The following is an 8,290-nucleotide window of genomic DNA, read 5'->3' as shown; positions in this document are numbered from 1 at the left end:
ATTTCATTCCTTGTTATGGGTAAAATACCATTTCACTCTGTAGATATAACACATTTTTTTAGTCCATTTATCTGTTGATGAACACTTTACCTTTTGGCTATTGTGAAGAAGGCTACAGTGAACATTGGCATACAAGTATCTGTTTGAGTCTGTTTTTCAGTTATTTTGGGTATATACCTAGAAGTGAAATTACTGGCTCATATCATAATTCTATCTTTAACTTTTTGAGAAACCACTAGTTTTCCACTGTGACTGACATTTTATATTCTTATCAGCATTATGTGAGGGTTCCAATTTCCCTTTATCTTTGCTAACACTTGTGATTTTCTGTGTTTTTTTCTACATTATTATTTTATAATAGCCATCCTAATGGGTATAAAGTGGTGTATCATTGTGGTGGTTTAGATTTGCATTTTCCAAATGATTAATTAAGCATCTTTTAAAATGTTTATGGACTATTTGTATATCTTCTTTGGAAAAATGTCTGTTCAATTCCTTTGCCTGTTTTTGAAGTGGCTTGCTTGGTTTATTTACTTGATTTTTTTTAATTGTAGCAATTCTTTATATGCATTCTAGACATCAATTCCTTATCAGATATATGATTTGCTAATCTTTTTTTCCATTCCATGGGTTGCCTTTTCACTTTGTTGAGAGTGGCTTTTGATGCACAATGGTTTCCATGAAGTCCAATTAGTCTGTTTTTTTCTCCTGTTGTCTGTTCCTTTTTTGGTGCCACATTCAAGAAATCATTGCCAAATCCAATGTCCTGAAGTTTTTCTCATTTGTTTTCTTCTAAGAATTTTAAGGCTTTGGATTTTACATTAGGTCTTTGGTCCACTCTGAGTTATTTCTTGTATGTAGTGTAAGGTAAGGATGTATTTTCATTCTTTTGTGTGTGGATATCAATTTCCCAGCGTCGTCTGTTGAAAAGACTGTCCTTTCCCCCACTGAATGATGTTGACATCCTTGTCAAAAATCATTTGATTATATATGTAAGGGTTTGTTTCTGAACTCGATTCTATTCTGCGACTGTCTATGTGCCAGTATATATTTATGCCAGTACCATGCTGTTTTAGTTACTATAGCTTTATGTAGTAAGTTTTGAAATAAGGACATTTTAAAATCAGCTTTATTATTTTCAGGTTGATTTTGGCTATTTGGGGTCCCTTGAGACTGCATATGAACTTTGTGAATGGATTTTTCTATTTCTGCAAAGATGTTGGAAGTTGATAGGGTTTGCATTAAATCTGCATATTGCTTTGGATAGTATTGTCAGTCCATGAGGGCCTCCCCAGTGGCTCAGTGGTACAGAATCCTCCTGCAAAGCAGGAGACTCGGGTTTGATTCCTGGGTCGGAAAGATCCCACTGGAGGAGGCATGACAACCCACTCCAGTATTCTTTCCTGGAGAATCCCATGGACAGAGGAGCCTGACAGGCTGCAGTTCATTGGGTTGTGAAGAGTCAGATATGACTGTAGCAACTGAGCTTTCATGCACACGTGACAATCCATGAACACAGTGTCTTTCCACTTACTTATATCTTCTCCAGTTTTTTTGGTGTGTGTATACTAGTCTTTTCTCTCTTTGGTTAAGTTTATTACCAAGTACTTTATTCTTTTTGATGCTAGTGTAAATAAAATTGTTTTCTTAATTTCCTTTTCACGTTGTTCAGTGTTAGTGTATGAATACATAACTGACTTTTTTGTATGTGGGTTTTGTATCCTGCAGCTTTGTTGAATTCATTTATTAGTTATAACTCTTTGGGGTATAATCTTTAGAGTTATATATATATAAGATCATGTCATTTGTGAACAGAAGTAATTTTACTCATTTTTCAGTTTGGATGTCTTTTATTTCTTTTTACTGGAGAGAATGGAATTATTCTCTGTAGAAGTTTTTAAAAGTATCTGTTTCTGTGACATCTGTCTATTGACTTGGCAAATGTACATGGTCCTTTACCACGTACTACAGCAATCTCTGCTACTTCCCTAGAAGTCTATCAGTAATACCTTTCATATCTTTATGAAATGTGGGAGCAGAGCCACAGGCTACTTGTCCACTCTCCATGGCAGTCATCTGGAGGTTCTTACCCCACCCACTGCTCCTGAGCTCTGGTCCTTCTGCCTAGAATTGTCCTTCCTTGGTGCCTTCACATGCTTCTCTGTATCATTCTTGACATTCAGATTTCAGCTCACAGGTCGTCTCATCAGGGTGGTCTTACCCAATTCCTCCCTCTCCTGACACCCTCTCTCCCATGTAGGTCTCCGGTTTTATGTTCTTTTCAGCACTTATTAGAATTTTTTGAACCTATGTATTTGTTGACTGGCTGCATTGGATCTTTGTTGCTGCACTGAGTGCAGGCTTTCTCCAGTTGTGGTGAGAGAGGGTTTCTCTTGCTATGAAGCACAGGCTGTAGGTGCAGGGACTAAATAGTTGCAGCATTGCAGGCTCAGTAGCTGCAGTTCACGGACCTAGTGGCCCCATGACATATGGGATCTTCTTCCTGGAACAGGGGTTAAGCCTGTTTCCCCTGCACTGGCAGGTCGATTCTTAACCACTGGACCACCAGGAAAGCCCCAGCACTTATTAGAATTTTAAATTATTTTATAATATTCGTCTCCCCCGTTTAGAAGGTAAGGTACCTTATGGAAGAGGCCTGTATTCTCTTATTCAGTGCTAGATTAGCATCTGAAATACAGTGTGGGGACTACAAATGTCTGCACAGCCACATGGGACAGGTTTTTATTAGTTTCACTTTACATATCAGAATACGCCATGCTCAACTTTGAGTATAGTTCTTCATTCACTTCAGTGCCTGTACTCAAATCCACCCCTTTCTTAAGTCCCAGCTTCAGTCTTTCCATCTTTGAAGTGGGGTGATACTTGTACACACCTCACAATGTCGATCTGAGGATCAAATGCATTAATAGCTGTAAAATGCTAACACTTAGGGTTGGCACATCTAATTGGTATTCCCCAGCATCCAGCACGGTGCTGGTACAAGGTAGGAACCCAGTAAATAATTGCTGAAAGGGGGAAATTATGGTGCAGCAGTTTTACCAAGTCTTCAATAAACATTGGAGTGGATTTTTTTTTCAAGCATCCTAGAGATTATAATGTAGTATAAGAAAAGCCACATATAAGGGAAAGGTTTTTTAAAAATCTCGGTAGGCTGGCTGTTGAAGAAAGAGAAACAACTATCACCTTGGAACCTGGTTCAGAATGATCATGTGTTTGGCATCCAGAAGTGGGAGTGGGTTGGAAATGTGGCTGGTGGGAAAAGGACTGAGCTGGCTTTCATGGAAAGAAGAGGTGAAGTAGGTAAAAGGAAGAGGGTGTTTCTCCAGGTGTGAATTCACAGTGATGAAGGCCTAGTTCTAGCTTATTATAAGTCACTGTTAATCCCAGCAGGAAGACCCCAGATTTTTCAACCTAACTTGTAGGCAGAGCAATCAATAGGCAGCTGTGTGAATCCCACTCTAGAGATTCCTCCTTCCTCCCTAATATAATCCATTTTCTTATGGGTGAACTGGGGGGTAGGCACACAGCATGCTCACCAAGGGTGGCTGTAAGGGCATAACATCATCCAACTTGTCAGGGAAGCTCCCAGAGGGCAAGGAAGCAGTGATGTCACAGAAGGGCAATGGGAATCTTCGGGGAGAGAACAAGAGGGGGTTCTATCACCAGGGGAGCCAGCCCTGACCCTTGTTGCTCAACCTCAGTGACAGAGGAGGCAAGTAAGTATGGGTGTCTTTTTTTTTTTTTTTTTTGGCTGTGCTGGGTCGCAGTTGTGGCATCCAGGATCTTTAGTTTGATGCGAACTCCTAGCTGTGGCATGTGGGATCCAGTTCCCCAATCAAGGATCCAAGCCAGGCCCCCTGCATTGGGAGCATAGCATCCCAGGCACTGCACCACCAGGGAAGTCCCAGTTTGGGGGTGTTTGATGCTTGTATATTAGGTCTTTTGGGAGAAGGGAGGGAGATAATAAGACTTCTTTCTCAAGTTTCTGCCCCACTTCCCTGGTCCCTTTTTCCTCTGTTTGGTCATTTTTAGGGCTCTCACTCAAACCTACTTCAACACTTGAGACCAAATTTGCTTTATTTATCACACAGGGAGTCCAAGCTAAGAGGCCAACTGGGGAAAATGTAAGCCATGGATCAGGGAGGGGTTGGAGTGGTGATGTGACCTTGGGATTCAGAGAAAAGTGAACCAGCTTTTGAGATATCCTTTAAGATCATAGTATGAAGTCTCCTTACTTGAATAGGCGGAGAACTTCCAGAGGTTTTGCAAATGCTGCTCTCTGCTTAGAAGCCTGCTATTTTCAGGTGGTTACGAAAATGTCTTTAGGCAGATGAGCCCTTTCCTTCCAGAGGATAATCTAGATGGAAATCCACGTGTATATATGTATGACACAGTGACAAAATTTAATTTAGGTTCAGGTAACTGATATCAGATCCTTTCTGGAAAGTCTCTTCAGACAAGGGAGAAGGGTATCAAGGTAAAATTTCCTGAGTCTCAGAAACCAAGGGGTGAGGCAAGAATGGAAAATTTGAGGTCATGTGACAAGTATGATACTTTTGGAGCACCTTCTGCAGATCTAAATTCCCATCAGTAGTTTGGGAACACGAACTCCCAGGTTGGTAGGTGCCCAATATGCTACTAGAGATCAGGGGAGAAATAACTGCAGAAAGAATAAAGAGACAGAGCCAAAGCAAAAACAACACCCAGTTGTGGATGTGACTGGTGATGGAAGCAAGGGCCGATGCTGTAAAGAGCAATATTGCACAGGAACATGGAATGTTACCTCCGCGAATCAAGGCATATTGGGAGTGGTCAAACAGGAGATGGCAAGAATGAATGTCGACATTTTAGGAATCAGCGAATTAAATGGACTGGAATGGGTGAATTTAACTCAGATGACCATTATATCTACTACTGTGGGCAAGAATTCCTTAGAAGAAATGGAGTAGCCATCATAGTCAATAAAAGTCCGAAATGCAGTACTTGGATGCAATCTCAAAAACAACAGAATGATCTCTGTTCATTTCCAAGGCAAACCATTCAATATCACGGTAATCCCAGTCTATGTCCCGACCAGTAATGCTGGAGAAACTGAAGTTGAATGGGTCTATGAAGACCTACAAGACCTTCTAGAACTAACACCCAAAAAAGATGTCCTTTTCATTATAGGGGACGGGAATGCAAAAGTAGGAAGTCAAGAAACACCTGGAGTAACAAGCAAATTTGGCCTTGGAGTACAGAATGAAGCAGGGCAAAGGCTAATAGAGATTTGCCAAGAGAAGGCACTGGTCATAGCCAACACCCTCTTCCAACAACACAAAAGAAGACTCTGCACATGGACATCACCAGACGGTCAACACTGAAATCAGATTGATTATATTCTTTGCAACCAAAGATGGAGAAGCTCTATACAGTCAGCAAAAACAAAACCAGGAGCTGACTGTGGCTCAGATCATGAACTCCTTATTGCCAAATTCAGACTTAAATTGAAGAACATAGGGATCATTCAGGTATGACCTAAATTAAATCCCTAACAATTATACAGTGGAAGTGAGAAATAGATTTAAGGGACTAGATCTGATAGAGTGCCTGAAGAACTAAGGACAGAGATTCATGACACTGTACAGGAGACAGGGAGCAAGACCATCCCCAAGAAAAAGAAATGCAAAAAAGCAAACTGGTTGTCTGAGGAGGGCTTACAAATAGCTGTGAAAAGAAGAGATACAAAAAGCAAAGGAGAAAAGGAAAGATATATCCATTTGAATGCAGAGTTCCAAAGAATAGCAAGGAGGGATAAGAAAGCCTTCCTCAGTGATCAGTGCAAAGAAATAAAAGGAAAACAATAGAACAGGAAAGACTAGAGATCTCTTAAAGAAGATTAGAGATACTAAGGGAACATTTCATGCAAAGATGGGCTCAATAAAGGACAGAAATGGTATGGACCTAACAGAAGCAGAAGATATTAAGAAGAGGGGGCAAGAATACACAGAAGAACTGTACAAAAAACATCTGCACGACCCACACACATAATCACAATGGTGTGATCACTCACCTAGAGCCAGACATCCTGGAATGTGAAGTCAAGTGGGCCTTAGGAAGAATCACTACGAACAAAGGTAGTGGAGGTGATGGAATTCCAGTTGAGCTATTTCAAATCCTGGAAGATGATGCTGTGAAAGTGCTGTACTCAATATGCCAGTAAATTTGGAAAACTCAGCAGTGGCCATAGAACTGGAAAAGGTCAGTTTTCATTCCAATCCCTAAGAAAGGCAATGCCAAAGAATGCTCAGAGTACCACACAATTGCACTCATGTCACATGCTAGTAAAGTAATGCTCAAAATTCTCCAAGCCAGGCTTCAGCAATACATGAACTGTGAAATTCCAGACGTTCAAGCTGGATTTAGAAAAGGCAGAGGAACCAGAGATCAAATTGCCAACATCCGCTGGATCACCGAAAAAGCAAGGGATTTCCAGAAAAACATCTATTTCTACTTTGTTGACTATGCCAAAGCCTATGACTGTGTGGATCACAATAAGCTGTGGACAATTCTGAAAGAGATGGGAATACCAGACCACCTGACCTGCTTCTTAAGAAATCTATATGCAGGTTAGGAAGCAACATTTAGAACTGGACATGGAACAACAGACTGGTTCCAAATAGGAAAAGGAGTACGTCAAGGCTGTATATTGTCACCCTGCTTATTTAACTTATATGCAGGGTACATCATGAGAAATGCTGGGCTGGATGAAGCGCAAACTGGAATCAAGATTGCCGGGAGAAATATCAATAACCTTAGATATGCAGATAGCACCACACTTATGACAAAAAGTGAAAGAACTAAAGAGCCTCTTGATGAAAGTGAAAGAGGAGAGTGAAAGAGTTGGTTTAAAGCTCAACATTCAGAAAACGAAGATCATGGCATCCGGTCCCATCACTTCATGGCAAATAGATGGGGAAACAGTGGAAATGGTGGCAGACTGTATTTTTTGGGCTCCAAAATCACTGCAGATGGTGACTGCAGCCATAAAATTAAATTAAGATGCTTACTCCTTGGAAGGAAAGTTATGACCAACCTAGATAGCATATTGAAAAGCAGAGATGTTACTTTGCCATCAAAGGTCCGTCTAGTCAAGGCTATGTTTTTTCCAGTAGTCATGTATGGATGTGAGAGTTGGACTATAAAGAAAGCTGAGCACCAAAGAATTGATGCTTTTTGAACTATGGTGTTGGAGAAGACTCTGGAGAGTCCCTTGGACTGCAAGGAGATCCAACCAGTCAATCCTAAAGAAAATCAGTCCTGAACATTCACTGGAAGGACTGATGTTGAAGCTGAAACTCCAATACTTTGTCCATCTGTTGTGAAGAGCTGACTCATTGGAAAAGACCCTGATGCTGGGAAAGATTGAGGGCGGGAGGAGAAGGGGAAGACAGAGGATGAGATGGTTGGATGGCATCACCAACTCAATGGACATGAGTTTAAGTAAACTCCAGGAGTTGTTGATTGACAGGGAGGCCTGGCATGTTGCAGTCCATGGGGTGGCAAAGAGTCAGACAGGATTTAGTGACTAAACAACAGAGGTGTGAAGGCCTAGAAGAAAAAGGAAGAGGGAAGAAGGATTTTTTTATTGTCTTGATTTTATGCGGAAAACAAAGCCCACTTTCTGAATTTTTTCATCATTTCGTCAATATTCATTTCTTGAAAGAGGGAGAAGGAAGGGAACCTGGGCCTGTTGTGTAGCTGACACAGTTCACTCTTCCCCTTAACTGGAGCCCAGATGGCAATAATTACCAACTTGAGGGAAGAGAACCTGAATCTTTAACTTCCCTCTCAGTATCAGTGATCAGGAAAGCCCTTTTTGTCCCTGCCTTTGAACAGGAAACCGGTCGGGAGGGGAAAAAACCTAGTTATATGGTGCACATCAATTTCAAGAGTCCTTGAAATCTGCGCCCAAGCTCTGTAGGAGGCGATAGCAGTAGTAACAATCATCATTGGCAGCGTCAGCAATGACCGAGACCTAATGTTGAGTCGCACATCTCCGCGCCAGGCACTTGCAACATTTCATATAGTCCTAACAAGCCTCCAAGGTTATCCCCAAGTGAGGAATGAGGAGGAACCGAGACTCACTTGAATCACTGACTTTCCAACGTGCCTCTCTGATGGCTAGCGGGGTGCAAACTCATTCTGTTGGACACCCCACTAAAATCATTCTCAGGTTTCCGGCCTGGGATTTCTGTGCTTCATTCACTCCTGAAAAAATTAGCATAAA

The sequence above is a fragment of the Ovis aries genome, chromosome 19 (genome assembly GCF_016772045.2).
Source record: "Ovis aries strain OAR_USU_Benz2616 breed Rambouillet chromosome 19, ARS-UI_Ramb_v3.0, whole genome shotgun sequence".
Classification (NCBI taxonomy): domain Eukaryota; kingdom Metazoa; phylum Chordata; class Mammalia; order Artiodactyla; family Bovidae; genus Ovis; species Ovis aries.
This window is presented reverse-complemented; position numbering follows the sequence as displayed.